This window comes from Arvicola amphibius, chromosome 14 (genome assembly GCF_903992535.2).
Source record: "Arvicola amphibius chromosome 14, mArvAmp1.2, whole genome shotgun sequence".
NCBI lineage: Eukaryota > Metazoa > Chordata > Mammalia > Rodentia > Cricetidae > Arvicola > Arvicola amphibius.
This window is the reverse complement of record NC_052060.1, coordinates 54,776,399-54,803,609: the sequence shown is the minus strand read 5'-3', so window position 1 is coordinate 54,803,609 and position 27,211 is coordinate 54,776,399.

Here is a 27,211-nt window from a genome sequence, read left to right as displayed (position 1 = left end):
ACATATAAAATGATAATTTAATTGAAAAACACATTGGGTGTGAATTTTCTAGAGAACAGCCAGGGACAAAGACAAATAGCCCGATATTCAGACCCACTAATGAGAACAGAACAATAGTTGCTTTCTAGCTATGTGGGCCAGGGGCCATTAATGTGTGTGTGAGTGTGTGAGTGTGTGTGTGCGTGTGTGTGTGCGTGTGTGTGTATACACATGTTCATGTATATAATGTACATATACAAATGTGGGCATATTTGTGCCGTAGCACAGAGGTCAGAGGACAATGTCAGCTGTACATTCTCACCTTTCACCTCCTTGACACAGGCTGTCTCTGTCGTTATGTCTGTTTGTGCACCAGGCTATCTCTTGACATAGGCTATCTCTGTCGTATGTCTGCTGTGTGTACCAGGCTAGCTCTTGGCACAGGCTGTATCTCTTGTATGTCTGCTGTATGTACCAGGCTACCTCCTGACACAGGCTGTCTCTGTCGTGTGCAGTAGGCTAGCTCTTGACGACACAGTGCCTCTGTCATGTGTCTATTGTGTGCAGTAGGCTAGCTCTTAAGACAGTGCCTCTGTTGTATGTCTGCCGTGTGCACCAGGCTAGCTCCTGGCAGGATTTCACTGTTGTATGTCTGCTGTGTACAGTAGGCTAGCTCTTGACACAGGCTGTATCTATTGTGTGCCTGTTGCCTGTTGTATGTAGCAGTCTAGCTAGTCCAAAAGCTCCTGTCTTTACCTCCTTCTTCCCAAAGAGGCACTTGGATTACACACAGGTTTGCTACAACAGTGGGCTTTATAGAGATCCTTGAACTTGTTTAGCAAGCTGTTTTAAGTAATGAACCTTCTGCCCAGCCCCTGACTAGTAGCCAGCAGATGGTGAAACTCACTTACCTGGGCTGTTCTTTATTACCATCGAGATATTACTGTGTGATAGCATTGAAATGACACTTCCTCTAATAAATCTGGAGAGGATTTTATGTTTAGGGAACACAAATGACTCACATGTGATTTAATACATGTTTGAGAGACTGTTAGGTTCTTCATGGGTAAAGCCTTTGGTACACAAACATGAGAACCAGAATTGGGATCCTTAGCATCTACATAAATGCTAGTATGGATGGCACCCCATCTTTAATCCCAGTGCTTTAGAGGCCGACAGGAAATCAGCCTATTCTGGGTTTAATAGCAGAACATACCTGACATCAACCTCTGGTCTCCAGGCAACCACACATAACACACACACACACACACACACACACGCCCTACATCCACACTTTGCAATACATTTCTAAATAGTTTAATTATTGTAAAATATAGTGTAAAACTGTAGTAGTAAAATTGAGCATTGTTTCCCAATATAGAACTAAATAAACAACAAAGAACTTGAAGGAACTTATAAATAAAAAGCAAGAAGAATAACAATCAAATCAAATGACCAACACAAGGAAGACTTCACAGCATTCTTAGCAGCCTGTCCGCAGTTGCTGAGACCATCATTCCCCCTGCCAGACTCTCTGACTGCCCAGCACTGCATCAAGCCAGATCACCAGGGAAAGAGAAAAGGACATCCGGAGAATTGAAGCTTATACAGATCTTGGCTTACAAACACAAAACCATGGTAACTGTGAACATATTGCCTATCTTATCGAGAACTATGATTTAATTGTACATCAAGATGAAATCCTACGCAATTACTTACCTCTTCAAAAGAACCAGAGAACTTAACATCACTACAGTTTATGAGCCATCCCTAGACAAAAAACAAAGTCAATTTGTACATATATATATAATATGTATATATATATTAGATTATCTCACATTTGACTCCAGATACATACTTCTGTTTAAAATACCACTGGGTGGAGTGGCACTCCAACAATTGCCTACTACTAATGAGGGATGTACTTCAAAGATTAATGAGTGCCTGCTAAGGAAAAGCAACTAACAATATTTGAGATCTTATTTCTTTAGTGTGAATAGGGAAGATGTAGGCGATTGAAGCCATATCAAGCGACAAGATAGCTTTGGCAATCCAAACTCAGAAGAGGCTGATTGTCATTCAGATTGTGAGCAGCAATTTAATTTCCAGGGAACAACTTCATGTGTCCATTAAATTAATGGTCTTAATTTAAATTTTATTAGTTTTGCAGTTTTTATTGACTTGAACTTGTGAAATGGTTTCCTTATACGTACTGTTATAAAGCTGGTAAACACATAGAGTTTGTACCTATTTTATGTTTAAACATGTTTAAGTAATGCTATAATAATAACTAATTTAAGGCTTGGGGTCATTATGAAACTCTAACTCATTTGTGTTATGGAGAAGCAGCTATTTGGCCTAGTAGCAGTTTGTTACAACAAATCCCCAAGAGAATAGTGCCGTAAAATGATGGAACAGGCAGAACCTGAAAAGGAAATGGGCACAATGATAGGAAAAGGCATTGGTGGATACTTCTTCAGTCAGCTGGGACGCTGGGAGTAGAAACTGCTTCCCACAAAGTCCCATAAAAACAACGCTCCCAAGAAAGAAGCAACTGGACCTTCCATGTCTTGAATAAAAATCTCTATAGGCCACAGAATAATTCTATCAAATTTTCAGTCCCTGTATTTTGTCAGTTCTTGCTTGTTCTTATATCAAGTCAAATACAAAGTCCTTTTTTCTGCTAATCTCTCTGACATCAGAACAATCACTGACATTTTTGTTTTTCCCATCATCTCCATGAAGGATGCTTGCTCACTGGGAAAGATAGAGATAATTCCTGAATGGGGCCCAGGGTAGCTTGGCTACATTGCTGCCATGGTATGATCAATAGATCATAGGCAAAGAGTAGGCCTAAATTTCAGTTGACCCTAAGTCAATACCTGGTTCCAGAAAAGACCACAACTGAGACAACCCTGGTGCCACCCAAGAACAGACCAATCACCATTCAAGGGGAAAATACCTAACATTCCAAAGGAAATATCTAACATTGCAATCATTATAGATAGGTTCCACCAGATCCCCTTAGCCCAATTGTAACAATCCCCTTTCACCAAGACACTCCTAGACAAATGTCAGCCAATCAGGATCTTGAACCCTAGAAATCCCCTCACCCCCAACCTCTACCCAGCCTGGACTGGGCTCTCTCTGTACCACACTGCACAGGACACAGAGGATCCAAGCTCAAACTTGAATAAAGACTCTTTGCTTTTACATGTGAGTTCAGACTCCATGGTGGTTTGAGGCACCTACAGTGTGAATGCTTCCTCCATTACAGTGTGATTTACACACAACTCTGTTCCTGTAGGAAAGATCACATCACTGTGGTTGCCTTCTGTATTGGTTAGCCTTGTTTCTCCTTGATAAAACAGTGTGATCAAAAGCAGTGTGTAGAAGAAATCTTAGCCAAATGGCTTACTATTCCATAGTGTTTTGATTTTGTTCATTTGTTTTGTTGTTTTGTTTTTTTCTAGATGGGGTTTCTCTGAGTGGTTCTGGCTATCCTGAAACTCATTCTGCAGACCCAGGCTGGCCTGGAACTCAATGAGATCCACAAGCCTCTGCCAGACTTAAAAGCATGCTCTACCACTGCCCGGCAGTCTAGAATTTTTTATGGTGGAAAGTGTGTTGTCTGTTGGTGGAATCTAGAAGCTGTCAGATCACATCTTTATCTATGCACAGGAAGCAGAAAGAGTAAACCGAAAGTGGAGCCACACTATGAACTCTAAAAGTCTTGCCCACAAGTGCAGTATTTCCCCCAGCAAGGCCTTGATCCTAAAGGATCCACAACCCATGTAACCAGCATCACCACCCTGTTAGGAAAAACTCCTAACACCTGTGGTTCTGCTGGCACAAAAAAATCCAATTGGGTCAGATCAAACCAAATTAAAATGCCCATTGTTTTATTACATACGGTGCTCTCAGGGTGGCTGAGCGCATGGCAGGGAGACAGGAAAGCAGGGAGCACATGCAAACCCAGAACCATGTGTTCTTCCTCTGAGAGCTCACTTAAATAACCAATGGGCATGCTGGGATTTGGAGTCCAGACCAATGCAACTTCCAGGGGCTGGGGTTATGCTCCCGACTTAACACACCCAGTGATAAGTGTTATCAGTTGTTCAAATATATTCAACTATGTCCCCTGTGGGAAACACTGTCACTCAAACCAGCACACCTGCTCTAGAAGCCATGAAGCTTCCACACAATCAGGGCAATCAGTCCTACCCAAGTGGTCTGTCTCTATCTGGCTTAGTTACTCCTCCAAGCAGGCCAGTGGACTATTGGCATTCTGTCAGAGAACTGAGAGTGAAGGGTCACTGGGCTTCCTCCAAGGCCAGTGCATATTTACATGTGCAGTTTTGCTTTAAGTATAAACCTGGTCTCAGGGACTGGAAAGTGTGCTACAGTGCTTAGGCTGGGGAAGGCTAGGAAAAGCGGGCTCTTTCTAAGCGGCCATAGGGGAGTGGCTATCATCCTGAGTGCAGGCCATTCTATGGGAGCTGCTTTAGGGTCACCCATACTCTTGCTGGTAACTCCCTCTGTTAAAATGTAGGAGCCAGCCATGATAAGCTAAATAGAAACAGACCACTCAAAGAAAGTTCTTTACTTCCACCATTATCACCTGCCAGAGTAGGACTCAGCCATCAATAACTTTAATAGAGGCCTGAGTCTCAGTAGTTTACCCTGAAGCAATACCTGGTTGTAGGAAGAACCACAAACTGAGATTACTTGAGCACCACCCAAGAACAGATTATCCAAGGGAAATGCCTGAAGTTCCAACTGCTGTAGATAGGATCACCTGCCAGCACAGTCACGTGGACACCCCTAGACAAATGTCAGACAATCAGGGGTTCTGAACCTCAGAAACCCCTCACCCCCACCTTTACTACTATAAAAACCCAACTCTAACTGTGCTCAGGGCTCTCTGTTTACTCCATCCAATACTTTGGACATGTGAAGAGACCAAGTTTGCAAACTTGACTAAAATAAAGGCTCTTTGCTTTTACGTACTGGATTCAGCCTCCTTGTTGGCTTTTGGGGGAATTTGTGGGTTTGCGCATAACAACAGCATGGTGATACAAATGTTTAATGTTGGAGTGATTAAGAAATGACATCAAAACTGGTACAATAAAACACAGAACTTGGCTACTTCATAAACAGTGTAGGGTGTGGGGGTACAAACCAGCACATTAACTGTGGGCAATCAACAGCTTAAAGTGTAATAGTTCTTTATGTCTAAAAGCCACATATGATATTTGTTTTTCTGGGTCTGGGTTACCTCACTCAGCATGATGTTTTCTAGATCCATCCTTTTGCCTGAAATTTCAAGATGTCATTTATTTTTTCTGCTGTGTAGTACTCCATTGTGTAAATATACCACATTTACTTTATCCATTCTATAATTGAGGGGCATTTAGGCTATGACAAACAATGCTGCTACAAACATAGTTGAGCACAAGTCCTTGTGGTATAAAAGAAAACTAACCTACAATTCACAATCCCAGAGAACCTAGGCAATAAGGAGGACCCTAAGAGAGACATACATAGATCTAATGGGCATGGGAAATAGAAAAGACAAGATCTACTGAGTAAATTGGGAGCATGGGGACAATGGGAGAGGACAGAAGGAAAGGGGAGCAGAGAAAAATGTATAGCTCGATAAAGTAAATTTAATTTTTTTAAAAAATATAGCAGTTCTTTACTTTAGCCCTGCACAACACAAATATGCTCTTCAGCCATTCCCTTGTGTGAGTCTACCTTTCTTGCCTGATGCTGTCCAGAAAACACTTGAGAATTCTGGGTGCTCTTCCCAAGCACTTGCTAAGAAGAAAATATAATGAAAATAGTTAAAAATATAGTTCATCACTGATGCCATCTGTTGCAGGGGAGAACTGCTTCTTTTTCCAGAACCTAAATAACCACATAGAAATTATATTAATTAAAACACTGCTTGGCACATTAGCTCAAGCATCTTACTGGTTAACTCTTACATTAATTTAAGCCATTTTTATTAATCTGTATATCGCTACGTGGCAGTGGCTTACTGGCAAAGACTTGGCATGCCTGACTCTGGCAGTGGCTCCATTGCGTCTCCCTGACTCCGCCCTTCTTTCTCCCACCATTCAATTCCATCGTCCCTGCCTACCTAAGTTCTACCCTATCAACAGGCCAAGGCAGTTTCTTTATTCATTAATGGTAATCACAGCACACAGAGGGGACTCCCACATCAGCCATCATCTTCCATTTTCTATTATATAAATTCCTCTGAACACAATTCAGTGCCTCTTATGACTTAACTGTGTTTCAATATACAAACCAGATCCTAATCCCTGAGGAGTCTGTCCCCCAGGGTTACTTCTGGCTGGGGCTGCTCCACTCCTTACCAACAAATTATATATAAGGTGGGGATGTTGAATTAGCTCATTCAGTAAACAGTTTGATTTATAATCACAAAATCTTGTATTTGTTTCCCCAGAATCCACATAGAAAATATATTTGGATGCTTCTGTCTAGACTGCCTGTTCCCAAATATCAGGCAGCCACTTCCCAAATTACCATACAAAATAGTGATATAATGCGGTAGGGCCATGAAAATTAAGTTTTCTAGCTGGGGACTAGAGATTCGAGTCTCAGTCTAGGAAAACTTCTTCTGTTTGCTCATGGCCTATGGCTAGATTTTCACAGATATATGACCCAGGGTATCTTGCAGAATCCAGTTCACAATAGGTATCTCTGGCTCCATGAATAATTGATGTTTCACAATGAGTTTGTCCATGTATGCTGGAACTTAGTAGCATTGAAGGAGCGGTGTTTGTTGCTATGCTGCAATGAAGGACTATCTCTAAATTTCTGCAAATCTACATTAGGCATTCACTTTGGATATTTTTCCAGTCCCCAAAGCTATAGAGTCTTGTATAGTCCATTGTCATCTGGATTGTCTAAAAACATGTTTCTTACAGATGGCAATTCTTTGAGTCACTCAGTAAATTGTAGCAATAACCCTAAATGTGAAACAAGCTGCCTTAGAATCTAAAATCTACACGCACTATATTTAGCACATGGAGCAGAAGTATATAGTCATTTATGAGTTACTTTGAAAGTAGCAGCAACCTGGCATATACCGGGCTTTACAAACACCATTGATAAATCACTAGTGTTCATCTCCAACCTTTTTGGAGGATGCATACTTACCAAGGTCTTTGATATGTTTGCCACATTTCATCTAGGGATTAGTGTTATACTGTCAGTACTGTAATCTAAACCGATATATGATCTGTGTAAAGGGTTTAGACCCTTTCTGATCCATTTTGACAGCAAGAACATAATAAGACACACAATAGTAAATATATACTTTCCCCCACCATATGAGAATTCAATTTGCCTGCCGTCTTTCCAGAAGGGTATAGAAAGATGAGTGTATGTGTCACCTCAGGGACAATGTACCATGTGCACATGCCATGTTAGTCTTTCTAGTAAAGGCAGTTTGTGTAGCATACCAACTTCTGTTGGTGATGCCCCTTGGTTGATGCTACAGAAATCTAGTCTCCTGAAATTCTTTAGACTCCATCTGTGTTTCCATAGAAACCATGCTGGGGAACTGAATAGAAAATAGTCTGTGGACCATACCCTTGCATTCTTGAAGTTTTTAATAGTAACATTATTACACGCCATTTTCTCAGGATGAAATATTGTTTTCTATTAACTGTCTTGACTAGGTTTTAAGGGACCATTCAGAGACTGAAGAAATCTGTGGCACCTCTTGTGCCTGAATTCTATTAGAGGATTTGTGGTCAACAGGTGCCCCTGGATATAAAGATTATCTGAGACTCGTATCCAATAGACCAAGACCATCTGGATCATCCCCTGTCCTGTTCATACATCAAGCACAAGCATGGTGGGTAGAAGAACTACGGTGTAGCTGCTGCACTTACTTGCTGTGCTGCAACAGGATTTCACTTCCTGGGACCTTCAGGCAATAATGATCCCAGATTTAAAAACAGATTCAGTTACAGAAAAAAAGTATGATAGATATAATTTATCTATCACTTCAGCAAGTGTCCTATCTTTTTAGTTGTGTTGGTAAACATTTTTGCTTCTTATATCCATTTTCTTTGTTGACTCCCTATTTCACTAGAAGTAACATAGCATTTGAAACATCTCATTTTTTGCAGTTCCTTTCCCTTCTTGAAGACTCAACACTCACCTCCCTGGTTCAGACTTGACCGAATTTTTTGATTTGCTGGTGAAGGTGATGCTGGATGGATGATCTTTTGTAAAGAAGAGGTTGTTGCATCATCCTGGCGGTAGCCTTAAATGGGGAAGAGCAGAATGCTTAAAAAACATCAGGGAGCTCAAGGCCTCAAGGTTTCCAGAATACATACTCAGAGGTTCTCTGCCCATGTCTCACTTTGACATTTCTGAAAGTGGAGAGTTCACCTTTCCGTGGGAGGTTTGTTACTCATATAATTAAACCCAGGGGTGGCATCACTCCCTTCTGCCTTTGAACCTAAAGCAGAAGAGTCTCTGGTATGTGTGTGTGTGTGTGTGTGCGCGCGCGCGTGGGTGTGGGTGTGCGTGGGTGTGCATGGGTGTGTGTGTGTGGGTGTGCATGGCTGTGTGTTCCCTTGTAAGCCCCCTTGCTTTCACATTTGTTTTTAATTAGTGAGCACGCTGATGCTTCCATCTTCTCTGTTGTAGGGATAGAGTCCCCTCACCAGCAGATATTCAAAACTATGAGATTTAATTTTCTTCAAACCTCTCAATCATGCAAGACACTTTTCTTTCCAGCAGGGTACTACGGAAGGTTCAGTCGGCCATTGGTGAACATTGATCATCACTCTGCTGTCAGTGCCCAGAGCTATCCGTGCTTCTGTCACCACCAACCATGGAGTTCGTACAGTCAGCTAGCCCGTGGGCTAACCCCAGACTGTTCCACTGCTCACTGACTCATGGTAGATTTCTCAAAAAACAGCCAGCAAGGTCTGAGATTTGTATGCAGATGCTTATTGGGCAGTGCTATCAAAAAGAACTATGACAAACAAAAGCAACAAGAATGAGGAGAGGAGGAAATTACTGTTAAAGGAAGTGAATGGGTCCAGCTGGGCAACATGAACCAGGTATAGAGAAGTGAGAGAAGTGAGTTGGTGTGGTGGTGTGGTGTTCTGTTGTGTGGTAGTAGGACTCGGGGTTGTGATGATCCAAAACCAAAATAAAAACCCCTAAAACACAGTATTCTAGCTGTTTTCACCACAAACAACTGAAAAAAAGCTTGAGGAAAGAGATAGGATTGCTCAATATAAGCCACATTGAAATATTGTCTTGTGCTACAATTGATAACTTAATAATTTGATATGTTCTTTTAAAAATATAAGTGAAAATATTTCACATTTAGTGTCCTAGAAGGTAGAAACTAGCGTTCATCAAATGATACAATTGATAAAGGAAAGATGGTATCTTACAATAATGAAATGTCATGCTGCCAGGAGGTTCATCATTCATAATAATGCCTCAGTCAGTTATGTGTAGAGTGGGCATCCCAGATACAAAATGGAAATGAAACCAGAATGGTAACTGTGGTTCTACTTGATCTGATAGAAGTGTCAAAGCTGAAGTAAATAATCAAGACTTTGGGGCTAGATCCAGAGAAGTCTTGCATGGTGCTGCCCATGGAATGAGGCATAAACATGTGTATTATGCTCCATTCAGTTAGAAGTTATTAGACTTCTCTGATCCTATTAATCACAGGATGTAAAGAATTGAATATCTCAGTCATACCTAAAAAGGGTATCTTGAAGGGAAGATTGAGTTGACACAACACAACAGTCTCCAGATTTTCTTAAAGCGATATCAAATTCTACCCTTCCTCTTTCAAGCTAGAAATATTCCTATTTTCCCACTGCATGTCTGTCAGATTATTCATTACTTTCAACTACTCTAAATATAGGCAATTCTACCCTTTTATGCTTAAAAATCACTTGGATGAAAAACTACTTCTGACCTATATTGAGCTCTTCACTAATTCTTTCTCTTCGTGTAATCAATACTTGTTTTATCTTGCAAACTGGGATTTATCTTCAACTCTTAGATTACAAATCACTTCCTTGAGAAACCTTCCCAAATTCCTAGACTCAACAAGGTTATAAGTTTTTATCACACACTGAACTCATCTATTTGGTTGGTTGTAACCACACTAAATTTCTCATAGAAGTTTTATTTATTATCATAAGCTTTTGCTGTGTAGAAAAATCCATGAAGATAAATTATGTCTTCCTTATTCAGCACTGTATCTGCGAAAATTATCACAATTCCTGTTGTACCATAGTTAACAATAAAAACAATAGCTATTGAGTGAAAAGATGGATTAACCAATTCAGAAAACTCTACTTTTGATGGGAATTTCTTGGGAACATATGGACATAAACAACTATTTGCCAAGGAGCTTGAATTGGTTCATGAAGTTGCCCTCTTCAAAGAAAGATCAACAATGACCAGAGGCTACTCAATAAAGAAATGACAGTATTAAAGTAATTCAGAAATTTGGTTGTGGGAAATAAGGAAGACTCCAGAAAAGATAGTCATCTAGAAGGCAAGATGAGAATCTTAATGGATTGTAGTAGGTTTACAATAGGATACAAATAGGATACAAAGGGCCTTCTATACTAATAAGGGATGTGTGGAAAGTAAAATATTCAAGCTGAATCCGTAATTTCATCTTGTTTACTTTTTATTCTGTGTGTCCCCGATGATCAGAGGAGTACATTTGAGCTTTTGGGATCCTTGCTTCTAATCACCCCTATGTGTTTGAGAAGACCAGAATAGGGGAAACAGCCCTGCAGCCCTTTCTTCTCAAGTTTCTTGGCAGGATAACCCAAAGGAAAGAAGAACTAACTTGGCAAAGATTTCTATAGACACTGACATTTTGAACATACAGACTTGTAAAAGGGTAAATAAACATTCCAAGTTTATTAAAGTGTAAATGGACAGATATTGATTTATTTAGTATGACTTTAATTTCTTGTTATAAATGTTTAGTTTTGACATCAAATTGTATTAATTGTATTACTATTGCTGTTATAAACTATTTCTTGTCTGAAGTTTGACTTATAGAATGAGTTGTCACTGAAAAAAAGTCACTTAGTGTCCTCATTTTTAGACAAAGAGTAACAGAAGGGGCACCTTAGAGCCATTGTAATGGTGAGAGCAAAAAATCCATGTACCCTATATGGTAAATTATCACCTCTATGATTAGCTGTGAGAGTAATAGACAGGCCATGCTAAAAAATGACTTTATTAAGCATTTATTAATGTAACTGCAGGCTTCTTGTTGTCAGTATTTTATTTGAGACAGGTGAAAAAGTCATCATAATCTGAACACTTACTATAGGTAACAAATGAGCTTTGGAAGTCAGTGTCTAGTGTTAGCATTTATTTCATAGCTGCCTTCTGGCTGTTTGATGTTCTGCGAGGTCAGGCCTGAAATGCGGAAGGCTTTTCAGTTGTTATAAAGCCAGATTGTTATCAGTTGTGACTTACAATGGCTCCTTTCTACACTCCGCATTGAGATTTGGGGAAATCACAGGCTATTTTTTCCCAGGTCTGCCTATATAATCAAACTATTGGGCTTCAAAAGAAGATGCTCCACAGTAAAGGATAGGAGCTGTCTAAGAAGGGACGTTTCTCTCTGACCTTCCTCCTTGAGCTGTATATCCTCTCCTCCTTCCCTACAGTCAACTAGAGAAGGTCATTTCCCCATAGCAGGCAGCAGGATCCAGAACCCCCTTCTCCAAAGACAAGTCATAAAACCTAGAAATACTATTTTCACTGCCTCAGTTTTTCCCTGAAAGAATTGGTAAATTGATAAAGAAATTAAGACCTGCATTCCATAAAAATCTTGTTCTGTTGGCTCAAGGAGGAAATACAAAACTGAGGGATCAAAAAAAGTTTAAATTCTAGACCATTCTGGGTTTGTCCACTTGGCCTGTTCATCTGAGATCATAGATAGATCTACTGTCTTTGCAATTCTTCCATATCTCGCCATGGGACTAACTGTGTGGTAATGTTAAAAAGTTATAGTTAAGGTTAAGATAGCACTTTGAAAAGCTTAGGTCCATTCGAGGATTAAGGTAATTTTCATGGGCCCCATAGTTAATTCCCAAGAGTTTTTATGACAGGGTAAGGTTGGCCCTCCTTCCACTGTGGCCTTCTGTTTCACTATGTGAGCTGTTCCCACATGCAAAATCCTGAAACGAGGCCACCACCATGTTGAGAAAGAGCCAGAACTATCTTCATTGGAACTGGCAGCAGGCTGCCTAGAGTCTCCATCTCCAAACTTGGTAGTTAAATAAACTCCCATCATTACACAATCCTTTGCTTCTGATATATAATAACAGTAACTAATAGAAAATGAATTAGTAAATATATAGGAGAAGGCTAGTTTCAAGTATAAGTCCAACTAATTACAAACATTCCTCAACATAATAAGATTCTTCATAATCATATTTTCCAAATTGTTACAAATGTAAAAACATGGAACTTTAAAAGGACTTGGGAGAACACAGCCCTGTGGTGAAGTTTAAGATCAACTGAGATTGGATAATATTGTTGTGGAGATTTTGAAAGTAGATAATACTGCGCCATCTTGCAAAGGGAACGTTAATAGCCCTGAGCTTGTAACATGAAGGTAGTGATGTTGGTGAAGCGTCATTGAAGCTGTCACGATAATGCTGTGGTAAAATCACATGTGTGTTCCATTGTAAGCATCACAGAAGATTGATCATCTTCTCAAAGTGCTCCAAGAGTCTCCCATTTAGTTCATTCTGAAACCTATGCACCTTTGCACATGATTGCCTTGGCTACTGGTCCCCATAACCATTGTTTTGGTATTACTCATTTAATTCCTTAAGTACGAGCTCCCTTAATATGTGTGAAATCCACCAGGCCTGCAGCTTAAAGCCTCTGTGTTGCCATTTATAAGGCCTAGAAATTATTTGTAATAGCCAGAAACTGGAAACAACCTAGATGCCCTTCAGTGGAAGAATGGATGAAGAAACTGTGGAATATATACATATTAGAGTACTACTCTGTGGTAAAAAACAATGACATCTTGAATTTTGCATGCAAATGGATGGAAAAAGAAAACACTATCCCGAGTGAGGTAAGCCAGACCCAAAAAGATGAACATGGGATGTACTCACTCATAATCGGTTTCTAGCCATAAATAAAGGACATTGAGCCTATAATTCGTGATCCTAGAGAAGCTAAATAAAAAGGTGAATCCAAAGAAAAACATATAGATATCCTCCTGGATATTGGAAGTAGACAAGATTTCCAGGCAAAAATTGGGAACTTGGGGGTGGGGTGGGATGGGGCTAAGGAGAGATGGGGAGAGAAAAGTCTGAAGGGGAGGATGGGGAGAGCTTGGGGGAATGGGATGGTTGGGATAAAGGAAGGGAGGACATCATTTTTTAAATGTATGTATGTGTACTTGTTGACATGAGGGTTCTGTCATATTGTTCAGTTCCAAAGAAACACACAGAGGTCTACATAATTATAAACTGGTTGGCCTACTAGCTCAGGTTTCTTATTAACTCTTAAAACTTAGATTAACCCATAGTTGTTGTCTGTGTTAGCCACGTGGCTTGGTACCTGTTATCAGCAAGGCATTCTCATCTTGCTTCCTCTGCTTCTGGGTGACAGCTGCTGACTGCATCTTTCCTCTTCCCAGAATTCTCCTGTTCTCATCACCCCATCTCTACTTCCTGCCTAGCTATTGGCCAAACAGCATTTTATTAAAATAATACAAGTGACAGGATAAAAGACCATTGTCCCACAGCATATTCTATCTGATAGTTATTCGTTTCTAAATTTCATATGTATATGTGTGTGCCCTCACAAGTGCATGTGTATGTACTAAGTTGGGAGCTTGTACATGCAGAGTCCAGAACAGAGTGCCAAATTCTTTGGAACTGGAGTTACAGATGGCTATGAGCCGCCATGTGCATGTTGAGAATGAGTATCCTCGGCAAGAGCAGCACATTTTCTTAACTGCTAAACCATCTCTCCAACCTCTTCCCTAAAAAAGTCTCATTTATTGTTTCACTATTAATCTTTAGACAGTTTATGTCATGCAACATCATTCAATAAATATCATCCTGAATCAACTGTGTCATTTATACTTCCTAGGAACCTGACGATGGCCTCTAAGATATTCAGTGATATTGTCTAGGCTCTAGAAAGAGCAGAAATGAGCTGAAATAGCATCTGCCTTACATGTACATGCTCCCCAATTCAATCCATAGTACAAAGAAATGTATGAAGAAAAAAGGACCAGGGTCAGAAACATAATAGAAACTCAGCTCAGTTATCCATTGTAAAATTTGTGTTCTTAGTCACCATTTAGGACTAAATAGGAAAACAGCAAAGCTCCATTTATAGTTAGCTTGGGGGCAAAAGGCAGCCACAGAAGGCCTTAAGCCAGAGACAGCATCAAAATATGACTGTTGAAGAGAAGGGTGTGAGCACAGTGGGAAGGTAAATATGGCAATGGCAACAACGAAGAAAAGGAGACCCAAGGCAGCTTGTATTGGAAATAGGAAGAGCCGGTTGCCATTAGAGATGTTTTGCTCTTGGATTATGTGGGATGGATATTTGATGCAAGGTAATGAACAACAAGGAATAAATGCAGATGCACTGGTTATTTTTCTATTGCTGTGAAAAAAAAAAAAAACACCATGACTGAGACAACTTATAGAAGGGCTGTTTAGAGCTTAAGCTTCCAAAGGGATGAGTCCAACATGCCAGGGAGGCACAGGTGCACACAGAAGGCATGGCTACAGGAAGAGAAAGCTGACACCCCACATCTCTCATTCAGATAAGATGATAAACATCCAGAACCAGTCCCCAGTGACATACTTCTACAGCAAGGTCACATTTCCTAACCGTCTACCAAGTAACACCACTGATTATTCAAATACCAGAGCCTTGGTGGGGGGGGGGGGGGTAGGGAGTGCATTCCTCTTTTAAGTCAGGACAATGGTCTGAATCTAAATGAGGAGAGGAATGCTAAGACCATGGACAGGATGGGGAATGGACAATCTCTTGATATCTTACACATCTTTATATGGCATTTAGATATCATAGACAGCAAATCATATATAAAAGTAGAAAACAGAAATGAATTAAATTGTATTTGTAATGAACTATAGTTATAAAAATTCTAACACACACAAACACACACACACACACACCACACACACACACACACACCCGAGCAAGAGAGTATAGGGCTGACTAGATGGTTCTTCCTGAGGACCTAAATCAGACTCTTAACCATTATGTGTACCTCACAATTACCTGTAGCTCCAGCTCCAGGGTGTCCAATGCCCTCTTCTGGAAACTTCAAGCATCTACACTCACAAAAACAGAGCAACACACAGGCATGCATAGGTCCATAATTAAAATAAAAAAGAAATCTTTACGAAAAGAGAGAGTGCATTGCACTAAGTTCATTAATGCCTTTTCATCTGACAGAGCATTGCTGGTAGTTTTCTTTCTTATTCCTGTGCCTCATGTACAAAGCTTTGGTAATAATAAATAAACATAATCTCTCCGGAAAGCGTACTGGGGTCTTTGCCTTCCACATCAGTCTTAAGGTTATTACATGAAAATTAGCACTATGACTTAATATCTGTTGGAGACTAACATGCATATATCTTAGAGAACAAATGGAAGGTGTTACCCTGGAGCAAAGTAATTTTTTTATGATCAATAGGCCGTCATTAGCATAATGTTTATTTTATGCATCTGTAGACTTTAAATCACCTGCATTGTGGTTTATAAATATTAACCTATTGATCTTTGCTGCTCTACCATCCTCTACAAGTTTCTGATGAACATGACCACTTCCTTTGGTTGCAGGTGAAGGACATAGCAATAAAACAAGCCTCTGGCCCTCTGAAGTCTGGCCGGGTTTGTAGAACTCAGAATCCAAGGTTGCCTAAGCACGTACATTGCTCAGTTTTTCCTAGAAGTTTACATTCCAGTTCAAACACAAATCCTAAACTCTTAATGCATTCTTCTTTAAATCAAAACACAGGTTAACATCATGCAGCACACACACTGTTATCCATCTCGTGACTTGCAACTTCTGTATCATTTCCAAACCATCCAATAACATGATCTGGTTTGTTTCTTAACAGTTTAGCACCATTTCTTGTCTTCTGTTTTCTTTGTCACAGTTTGGCAGCAGCAACTAATCACAATTTTCTAAATTCATCCTTGTGGGGTTCATGAGAGGAACTGCCACACTCACATCCTTTATGTGGTGGAGATCAGTTGCTAGAGTGAGCAAAATAACATACTCATAAAAACCGTAAAAGAATATACTTAGAGGAGTCTAAGAAATCCATTATTTTCCTTAAACTTCTTTAAGAAAAAAAAAAGACTCAGCTTGTATGAATTTTCTGATAGATAGCTTTATTTGATCCATTATTTCCTTAATTCATTTTGCTAAAGTAAACCTGGCCCAATCCCGAGGCCCACAACCAGCATTTGAGTTGTATTTAATGAAAATCTGGGACACAAAAGCACATTAATTATTCATGTTTTCTGATATGTACTGAAAATGGGTGCACATATGTGTGTTCCTGTGATAGGGTTCAAATTAGCAGGGAGCTTTTGAAAACATGGTTCTTAATAGCTTCAACAAATGTCCTTTTACCAGCTTATCAGGAGCAAAACAGGCTTTTAAATCAAACTTCTATTTCATCTATTTCTTTCTTTATTACTGAAATGAATAAAGTCATTTTGCATGGAAACATAAATTTTTATCAACATTAGGAAGCAATAACTACAACAATAAAACCATTTGTTAGAAGCCTTGTATATTTTTATATTGCATTAGTAGAACTGGAGTGATACATTTGTCAGAGTCCCACAGGCTTCTTAAGCTGTGAGCCGAGACGTAAGTCACGTATATGCAAGCAAGGACCAGAAAGGATGTCCAATGAGACTTACTGGAATTTACTTACGCAAAGGTTCTTGGAATTGGGGGCCAGCAGCCCTTGCTTGAACACTTGCATCACAGAAAACTCTCAATAACAGGATGCACCCATCTGCATTCACTTCGGTGTGTGGTCATTTACCCTGCCTGTGCCTTTAAAGGAAAATACTAAGAAAGCAGTGTTTGGGGTTCTGGTGATAAATTACTTTTCTCAATGGAATCCAAGACTGTGGCCATCTGCAATGAAATAGATGAGCCACAGCTGGCTGTCCTGGTAATCAATCCTGATTGCAGAAGGACTAGGGCACTTTTAGATTGATTGTGGGGACCTGCTGTGACAAACAATACTGACCAATTCAGTAATGTTGACAATACACTATTCCTCAAGTTCAGACACAGACTTGAGACTTCATGACTCTTTTCATCACAGGGGCTGATCCCAGTGTGTTCAAAACCTTTAGTCAGTGGCAAAATGCTGGAAATTAAGTGAAGACCTAGCTAGAAGAGATCCAATTTACCAGTGTGTCAGTACTAATCTTAAATCCACATTAGATCTGCAGATCTAGTGTAGTGTACCCAAGGCTTACTACACTACTAACTTCCACCTGTACCTTCAGCACCTGTACATACATCTAAAGAAAACTGACTCTCCCAGCCGCTGCTGTGTGAACTACAGATAAACTGTTTTCTCTGTTTCCCAGGGTCAATTGATTTAATGCAAACTGGACACCTGATGGAAATACAGAAAGCCTACAGGCACGATTGTTACTCAGTATTACTGAGCTAAGCCAACAAATACCTCTTTTAGAATTAGGAATTAAAAATCTAAGGGATTGAGTGAGTTACTAGTGCAAATCTGAGACTGTCCATTCTATTTTCACAGGTAGGTTACTGATAGAGCCCTCAAAATGAGCATCAGAACACAAGTCAAGATTTTGCCCATTGTCATGTTGTGAATGAACAGTCCCCACTAGCTTGTGTGTTTCTATGCTTAGTCCCCAGATGATGTCACTATTTTAGGGACCTTATCATGGGAAACTACCTGGCATACAAAGAGATGTACGGACAGGACTGCATGGTTAGCGCTGTGCTGGGTAGCTGTATGAACTAACTGCTTCCTAATAAATACCATGTTACAAGTAGTGGCAACAATCTCCCAGGGCCCAAAATGGAATCTCAGCAACCATTTTTTTCTCCGCCATGATGAAATGCATCATCTCACACTACAAACTGAAGTTGATACTCCTCATTTAAGTTGGTTTTTGTCAAGTATTCATCACAGCAATGAGAAAAAATGATTAATGCATCTCTTCTTGCTATTACCTTGCTTGTTGCTTTTATTTCATTCCTGTATAACTGATGTAAACTCTAAATATGGAGAAATAAATTAAATCCCTTCTCTGGGTTATAGATGTAAAATAAAAGCAAAACTAAAGCTTAGTTCTACTTTACTACTCTTGATTAATGAATTAAGAGCAGGGAAACTATGACAGGAGAAGAAACCAAAAGAGTGAGACAACAGAAAGGGAGGGTCTCCCCACAACCCTGAGGAATTCTCTCCTAGCTTCTGAGCTCGGTTTCCACAGATCTGAAGGATGATCAGGTGCCTCATCACCTCCTACCACATGTCTCCAGATGGGTTTGTAGGACAAAATCTATCTAGTAAGATGCTTAAAACAAAAGCGGCATCTATCAACACTTCCATGTTTGATTGTTTATTTTGACTGGGAGTCTTGTTCTTATTCCTTGCTACATCTTTCTGAGTACGGAATGGATAAATACCTAATGACTATAAATAAATGCAAAATTTGAGTTTTTTACTAATGTGTTCCTTTTCAACTTATAAGAAGGAGTAGAGATTAAATCATATATGATTGATTTATTAAAATTAATTGGGTTACGGACACTGTTCAGTCTATAAATGTCTTACTTTTCAACAGGAAGATGTAAGTTCAATCCTTAGACCACTACATCAAAAGAAGGCAAGCTTGGCCCCCTGGAACTGCTGATGAGTCCCAGGCAAATAAGAAACCTTGTATTGACAAAAGAAGAAGGGAAAGTAGAGAAGGAGGAGGAAGAAGTGGAGGAGGAGGAGAAGAAGGAAGTGAAGGAGAAGGAAAAGGAAGAGAAGGAAGTGGAGAAGGAGGAGGAAGAGGGAGGAGGAGGTAGGAGGAGTAGTTCGTAGTATTGTCTTCTTGCGTACTAAGAATACTCGCTCTCACCAATCATCAGAATCTCTTATTACTTCTATTCGTCTTTCTTCTCTTCTTCCTTCTTCTTCTTCTTCTTCTTCTTCTTTCTTCTCTTCTTCTTCTCCTCCTCCTCCCCTCCTCCTCCTCCTCCTCCTCCTCCTCCTCCTCCTCCTCCTCTTCCTCCTCCTCTCCTCCTCAACATTGACCACTTGAGGAATGACACCTGAGTTCTCTTGTCACATGCATACTTAATCACAATCATGTAGCACTATACATAGAGAAACACACAAACACACATATACACACAGTATATGAAGTGAAGAGGGAGAAGAAAAAAGAGAAAGAGGAGAGAAAATAGCAGCTATCAATTTGCAAATATATATACATTTCCTCCCATTTGTATTTTCCTTGTGAGATTTTCAAGTCTCCAGATAATTTGGTCACTGGTGCCATTATCCATCATGATGGTGAACCTGTAAGTGACTTTCCTTTGTGAAGAGCAGAGCAAGCACTTTCCGTCCACTTCAGCAGGTAGTTAAACTGTTATTCTAAGGATAAGACAATAGACAAGTCTGTCCCTGACCTCTTCTCATGTCCCTGAACAAAATAGGGATGGATAAAGAAGGTCTGGATGACTTAAACAGCCAGATTTCTGAAAAAAAAAATATAGATGTCTTATATAAAACTGACATTTGAAAAAAAACTGTATTATTTTATACTTTTATTATTTTAATTTTCTGTGGCCCTAGATTTTATTGTTCTAAACTTTCGTTTGAAGGCAAGACTTTAGTTAGCATTTTTTGCCAGGTTGATGAATTTAACTATCAGCTCTCCAAAACTCTAAGTCTCCTATGGCTCCATCCCTGCAGGTGTGACTCACAGTGGATAGGGTTCCATGTAACATTGACATTCATCAATGTCTGTTTGTTCCAAATTCCTCAAGTAGACAATACAATTGCTGTTTCTTTTTCAGAGAGCTGACTAGTGTTTTGTTTGGCAGTCTTTAACTATTTAAGCAGATCTAGGATACTGGAGCAACAATTTAGAATGTACAATAAAGGACAGAAATAGTTGTTCTGTGTTTTCAATTATATTCACAATGCTCCATCACCGTTCTCCTTTAAATTGTTTCTTTTTGTTTTTAAAGGGAGTGGGAAGAAAAGGTTATTTATTTCAAAACATATAAAGACTCCTTTATTCTCCTTGATACTTTTCCCAAGATCTGTGTCATTACAGACAAATTGTTGAAAAGATTTTCAGATAATCTTGTCTTGATTGCCTGAAGCTTGTGTGTCTATATTTTCCTCTTAGAATAATGCCCTTACTGTAGTGGAATTTCAAATATATTAAGAAACATTGACCATTCTTCATGTTAAATAATTCAAATCTATATACCAAACTCTTTTCAATGAGATATACACATTTATATTTCACACGGTTGTTGTCCTTCCTGTGGTACGTTTTTAAAGAGTGATGGGGCCATTTTGCATTTCTCTGAGTTACAGAAGTTTAGTCACAAAAGAAATTTTTAAAAAGCTACTTTTTAAATGTCATTTAAATATATAAATTATACATGGAACATATTTGTGATATAATGGCAAACATGACACTCTCTTAGAGTTTTAATCAATTTTTCAAAGGTGTGAGAAGATGCATGCAGAACATGTCAAAGTGACGTGGAACTGCTTAGTAACTGTGCTCTGAAAGATATATAAATTAAGCAATTTCTGGAAGGGAGACTTCAGAGAGATGGGTGTGGATAGACCCAAATGAAACAACTCTCAGTCACTTTAATAAATCTGACACACGCCGGGCGGTGGTGGCGCACGCCTTTAATCCCAGCACTCGGGAGGCAGAGGCAGGCGGATCTCTGTGAGTTCGAGACCAGCCTGGTCTACAAGAGCTAGCTCCAGGACAGGCCCTAAAGCTGCAGAGAAACCCTGTCTCGAAAAAACAAAATAAATAAATAAAGAAAGAAAGAAAGAAAGAAAGAAAGAAAGAAAGAAAGAAAGAAAGAAAGAAATCTGACACGTGTCTCCTATAGTTTGAGAGAAGGCCCCAGAAGTCTACAAGAAAGAAGAAGTATAGCAGAGGAGGAAGGCAGTTTGTCTCTTTGGAGTTGGATAGATACTCTTTCTGTGAACCTGCTTGAGGAAAAGGAAGACAGGGTAAGAATTAAGGGTGAGTCCACTGAGTAATTTCTACCACAGATAGCTGCTAGCTAGTCTTCATTCAGTTTAAGAAAGAGTTACAAAGGGAGTTGCTATAGGGAGAAACTGCACTTGTACCACTTTGTGTGGAATACAGATTGTAAGACTGCATTCAGAACTCACTACTCCAGTAAGAGTTTCCCCAGATGTAGGATTTCTGCAGAATCCATAAAATTCCTCTATGAAATTAGTAGTGAATACTGAGAACCAACCAAACCCAATAAATATATCATCCAGTTTAAAGTGGTCCCTGGAAAGCCAGGGACAGAACAGGAGAGGGTGGAGACAGAAAGGCCAAAGAGGCAGGAAATGGCAAGATGGGGAAAGAGGGGGCAGTTCTCCACTCCACACCACAGTTTACTCCCTTCAGTTAGGCCTGAACTGGCAGTTCAGGAGACAAACTGAGCTATATCTTATCTGAAATGACTTTATGTTATTTGAAGTGGGTAGACTGGAATATAAGAAAATATGCCCAAGAATACATAATTATTCAAAGAAAAGTAGTTCAGTGGAACATGCTTAGAAGAAAATAATGTAACGGCCTGCTAATGAAGTCCATTGCCATGTCTGATCAAGATTAAACTGAGTTTTTCTGACGTAACATGCACAAGTATATAAATACCCTCATGCATACACAAGAAGATAAATTGGAATAGAGTGAGTGAAAAAATGTTTTATAAAAAAACAAAAATCAAACACAAAAACAGCAGCAGCATGACACTTTGAGCAAGGGTCCTCTTGCATAGGCATTTGGACAGGTAGAGGATACATTCATTCTGAAGAAAGCTTGTTCCAGGTAGAAGACCCAAAGAGAACCAAGGCCTGAGATCAAAACTTGCAGGTGCTGAGGATTCCTCCTGGCTGGGGACAGGAGATGCTGAAAAGAGTCCCAATCAGGTTCACCCCAGGTCAAGTAGAGCCATACAAGCAACGGAAAGTGCTGCACGCTGCTCTGTGGAGAAGATGAGACCTTGAGGAATTCTGCATGAAGAGTAATGAGATCTGATGCATATTCCTTGAAGCTCACTTTCGGTTTGTTTACTCATTGTTGTGCACGGTTTGAGGTCAGACAGGGTGCGCGGCACTGCACAGTTGCCATGGCTGGCTATGCTGCTCCATTGTCTAGAGCCAGGACAGCTTCTCCCATTCATTGTGCCTTCTTGGCCCCTGACAGCACTGGAGTTTACAACCCACGCTCTTACAATTGCTTCTTTTCAGTGCAATGGGAAACCACTCTTCAAGCATAAAGCATAAGATGCTCCATTTGTGTTTTTTCCCTTCTTGATACATTCCTTTCCCCAGACGTTGCCGGACACATCTTCTGAATCATAAAGCCATTCTAAGACTTCAGAGTCTGCTGGATGTTCTGTGCCATTCCTAACAGTTTACACCTAAGGAACAAGAAGCCTCGGAGATCTTGAACTTGTTGCCAATTAGAAACCACATTGGTTCTAGAAATAATCATAATTTCTCTTGAAGAGCCAGGCGGGATTGAAACAGGCTTCATGCCTAGGCAAGGTCATTCCCCAGGGAATGAGGGGCCCAGCCACAATACATCATGAAATGTACTCCCTGACTCCAAAAGTTATTGTTACAGAAATAAAAATCAGTTGAAAATCTACTTCCAAGACAGCATTGAAGAGGGAAAGCGATCTCCAAGGAGAAGCTTAAGTATGTTTAGAAGAAGAAAGAAAATAGTGCTCATTTGTTCTAGTAATGGTATGTGTGAGGGCTAAATTAGACAGGAGGAAAATGAGCTCCCATTTCTGCTTCTTACCATATCCCCTGCTCTCCACTGCCTCCTTGAGTCATTGTGCCAGAAGAGCTTAAAATCACTACTGCCAAACACAGGATCTGCTAGACACCTCGATTTAACACCTCAAAGATAAGATCCATCTCACATCGGAATGTTTGGTTTACTGTCTTGTGAAAACCCCAGTTCCTGTTCAATAATGATCTAGCATTTACTTCCAGTGAGCTGTAAAGTTCCCCACACAAATGTATGTTTTGTTCTCGTAAGCCTCACATGCGTGTGGGTTGTGTTTACTAACCATGTGTCAAGTATTGTTGGCTCTGGGGATTAGGTTTTGGGTATCAGGGCATCGATAATAACTATTTGGCATGTGATGGGTGTTTGTTTTAATAAATGGAAGTACCACAAAAAGGTAGGCGTCAATGTAGTCCATTCAGTTAATACTAATGCAAAGACAGCATGAGCGTTGAGAGAGTACCCTGTCCTTGAGGGGAGAGAATCGTACACAGCACACAGAACCTTGTCTTTTTCTTATTGTTTTACATTTCATTTAACTCACTTCAGAATCCTGGGAAAACCATTTCACATATCACTAAGTCCATAGAGGAAAGACGATGGTAGAAGGCTTTTACTGACATCTTGGAGACCTCAAACTGCTTTCTATAGCAATAGAAATTCATGGAGGGTGTTCAACAGAAAAGGTACAATAAAATTCCCTGATCTGTGCCCTGGCCTGGACCTCTTCTCTGAGCATTCATTTAATACATCTATTAACCTGAGATTGTTGTGTCTTCACATGGAGGTGTCCAGTTTATTACAAACACAAAATGTTTAAAAGACTTTTTTCCTTTTAGTCTAGATCTTCTCTGACTGTCTTTCATCTCTGAAAGAAACAACATGATCCACTGTTAATGCCTGAAGTTTGGAAGTCATTCTGGGGTCCTCCTTGGCTTTTGCCTTCTCTTAACAGATCCTTAATATCTTTCCATCTGTAAGTTCAGGTTTACTTTCAGGGTTGCTTCAGTTTAGTTGAAACCGCATTTTACCACACTGGCTATCATATTTTCTACACTGATCCTGAAGCAACTACGAATCTTGGTGATCTTAAATTTTGGATCCTTCTGCCTCTTCCTCTCAACGTGTTGGGATCATCAAATCCTATCCTGTAAAGTGCTAGCAATCAAATCCAAGTCCTTCTTCAAGCTCCCAATCAACTGAATTACAGATATCTTAGTCATGTATTAAATGTCTCATTCTTGTTGGTTTTCAGCACTACCAGCCTAACCCAAGCATTGGTTGTCCATCCATCAAAACAGTTACTGTCTCCTAACCCAAGCATCCCTGGTATTGTCTGTCCATCAGAACAGTGCCTGTCTCCTTGGTTTGTCTTCTTCCACTGTGCTTTGATCCACCCTATGGAGAAGCCAAGGATAATCTCAAACTAAAGATGCGTGAAATTTCTCCACCTTTATCCTGAAGCAATATGCAAATCCTTCTAAGGGCTTCATATAAAATAGAAAAGCAAAATCAGACACCAAGCACTGTGCCTCAGAGAAGCCTGGCTTTCTTACCTCTCCGATGGCATCCCTCCCCACTCTCTTCTTCACTCACTGCTCTCTGCTTCTTTTTGTTCCTAAGCAAGGCAAATATTTTCCCATACCAATGCGTCAGATGTGATGCTTCTACTTCCAACAGACACCATTTTTGTGTGTATGTCTCCTCTCCGTTTTGCTTAAATCTGAAATCTTACATAACCATCCTCTGTGAAACTCTCTGGTCCTCTGTCAAGTTAAAACATAGTACCTAGTTCTTTCTTTTCTTTTTAAAAAAAATTTATTTATGTATTTATGCAGCTTCCCCTCCCTCCTCTCCTCCTGTTCCCTCCTTCCATGTCCCCTCAACCCCTCTCCCCAATCCATTCTTCCTCCATTTCTGTTCAGAAAGGGCAGACCTCCTGTGTGTATCAACAAAGCATGGCATATCAAGTTACAATATGGCTAAATACCTCCCCTTGTATTCAGGCTGAACAAGGCAATCCTGTATGAGAAATAGGTTCCCAAGAGAACCAAAGTATTTGGGACAGCCCCTGCTGATGCTGTTAGAAGTCCCACAAGTAGACCATGCTACACAACTGTCACATATATGTAATATCTAATTCTTATCCTTCACATTACAGGCAATAATAAAATAGGGTACAGATACACAGATAAAGGCTTGTCACTTAGATAATATTTGCCTATACCATGAGACTCTTCACTACAAAGTCAATGAGTGCTGTTTTTCCCTACTGAAGCCTCAACAGTTCAAGTGCTCTGTGTGCATTTGTTAGATAAATAAAATATGAAATATGCTTTTCTAAGATTTCCACCTGAAAGGCATATATTCGAAGTTATTTTACATACACATCTAAAATGTCCTTGTATGATATGACCGCTTTCTACTAGGTGAAACAATTATAAAAAAGCTCTCACCCTACCCACCCTGCTTTACTTAAAACCTAAGAGAACACAATGCCAGAGATATACAAATGGTACCAATTTTAAAATCCCCATTGGCCACTAAATTTCTTATATTCTTAGTATTAGCAATTTCCATATTTATCAAAATTCCATTTAATATATATTTTTATTTATTATCTTTTATTGCCAAGGTTAATCATATATTTAATTCTGGATTCTTATAGTTGTGTCTTGGAAAAATAAGTAAATAATAATTTTACTCAATTTCTTTTGGATAAATAGACTGGTAAATTTTTACTGCAATGCAGTCTACATAAACACTTTTCCTATTTCACCCCAGCTTTGATCCAAAGTATCTTTTAAAAGGCTGCCCTTGCAATCTTTGTCAATTCTCAAGCTTTAATCAAAGAAGAAAGTCCCGTGAATATTTTCAGAAACCCTGTTTGGATGTTGTTCCCAGCCTAATTTTGTAGATCAAGATGTTTGGGAAGTCCTGGTATGCTGCGGAAAAGTGTTTGAGGGTTTTTTTTTTGTCTGAGTCAAACCCAAACCCCAACCCTAACTAAATACCACAACATCGTTAACTCCTTGACTATGGTAGATGTCAGTGTAGTTGAGCTAAATCCATGCCTGGAAACAGCCTCTCATTTGTGTTCCTGCTGTTGGCTTGTGTTTCCATCTCAGCTTTTCTCTGCTTTGCAACAGATAGATGTTGTGTCTGTTGTGCAGATATCTCTGGAATTGAATAAAGAAAGCAAAATCACTACAGCCAAATACCACAGATGTGGTGATGGAAGTTTCTGAGGCTTTCTGATTTGTGCATTCTGTCCTCTGATGGCTAAGGATAGTGAAGAAAAATCTGTCGCATAGTGTTTTATATTATATTGCATTGTATGAAAAGAATAACACACGCACACACACACATAGGTAAATGTGTATGTTTTAATTGGCAAATACATTGAATGTTAGCATTTACGTTCATAGTCTCCTATATAGGAAGCGTGACTGCCAAGACTCCTACAAAATCTGTGTGTGTTTGTGCCACCAAGCATATACATAAATGGATGCTTAGAACTTCCAATCTGTAAAAATATCCCCTAAGTTCTTTGAAATGTCATCAAAGGAAAGCAACAAGTACACATGCTCTCTGTCCCTCACCTGAATATCACTACCTCTGCTTGGATAACCACTCTCTGATCCCACCGCCTTGCAGCCTTCGAAGAAGACCAGGCTACACCCTGCATACCTGCTGCTGGTGTGTCTGCTCTTCCCTCATTGCGATTTCCCTCGGAGTTCTGGAGCCTCCTGTGAAGTCAAATCAAAAGTGACAAGTGAAAATCAAGGGGCTTCTAAGCACAAATTATATGTGATCGTCTTGCCATAACAGAATAGTGTCATTGTCCTATAAAATTAGAACATCTCTGCTCTTCCACTCCAGAGAATTAGCAATATGGATTCTAGGCAGTAGCTAATGGGAATTCAGAGGGATTTGGAAACATTTCCCAGAAGTACGGGAAGCACTGAGCATCTAGATCTCCATATAAATACTCGCATTAAATCATAAACTTCTCATTTATTAAATTGAGCAATTATTTACTGGGCATCTATCCTAAATGCTG